The sequence below is a fragment of the Mandrillus leucophaeus genome, unplaced genomic scaffold (assembly GCF_000951045.1).
Source record: "Mandrillus leucophaeus isolate KB7577 unplaced genomic scaffold, Mleu.le_1.0 Scaffold845, whole genome shotgun sequence".
In the NCBI taxonomy this organism is placed as follows: domain Eukaryota; kingdom Metazoa; phylum Chordata; class Mammalia; order Primates; family Cercopithecidae; genus Mandrillus; species Mandrillus leucophaeus.
In genome coordinates, this window is record NW_012109197.1 from 215,977 (window position 1) to 217,173 (window position 1,197).

Here is a 1,197-nt window from a genome sequence, read left to right on the forward strand (position 1 = left end):
AGGATGGTCTCGATCTCCTGACCTTGTGATCCGCCCGTCTCGGCCTCCCAAAGTGCTGGGATTACAGGCTTGAGCCACCGCGCCCGGCCCTTGTCCGTGTTTTTATACGTGTTGTATGTGTAATATAAAAGAGCTTTAATTAATTGGTTTAATAATAAGAGCTTAAATCAAAAATTGTGTCAGAAAAGTTAAAAGTGCAATGCCTTTCAGTTCATGTGACTTAAGTAATCTTTGGGAAATAAAGACAGTTTTAAAGATTATTGGTAAAATAGAAATATCTTCAAAAATGTAAACATTTGGTCTAAATAATGCATGTCAGATATTAAGTTCACTAAATGCAAACTTAACACAACTGATGAGACTAGAATTTAATAACACATGTACTATAGTTCTTGAAACATCATTTTTTTCTCTCTAGTTTCCTATTTTTACTAAAGACAAATCGTAGTGTGACCAATTTGCTTTATTATATTTCACCTGATTATTTGTATAAAGTGCAGCACGAATAATTATTTTTTACAGAAGCTTTTTTTAACTTCGCTTCGATGGAACTCTGTTCCATAGAAGGCATCCTAGATAAGACGGTTTTAGAGTCGAGCCCTGCCAAAGGTTTCTGCCCTCAAATACCTGCCAGTTGAGTAAATTCCTCTCCTCTTGGGGTCCCAAGATAACTTGGGGCTCCTCGACCTGTTAGAAAGTGACATTCTTTACGAAGCACTGTGGCTCACACCTGTAATCCAAGCACTTTGGGAGGCCGAGGTGGGCGCATCACTTGAGGTCAGGACTTTGAGACCAGCCTGGCCAACATGGTGAAACCATGTCTCTACGAAAAATACAAAAATTAGCTACAAAAATTGGCCGAGCATGGTGGTGCACGCCTGTAGTCCCAGTTACTTGGGAGGCTGAGGCAGGAGAAGCGCTTGAACACGGGAGGCAGAGGTTGTAGTGAGCCGAGATCGCACCACTGCACTCCAGCCTGGTGACAGAGACTCCCTCTCCAAAAAAAAAAAAAGAAGAAGAAAAGAAAGAGAGAGGAAGGAAGGAAGGAAAGGAAAGAAAGGAAAGAAAAGAAAGAAACGTTTCTTACCACAGATCAGAAACCTGGCTGGAGTGCAATGGCGCGATCTCGGCTCACTGCAAGCTCCGCCTCCCGGGTTCACGCCATTCTCCTGCCTCAGCCTCCTGAGTAGCTGGGAC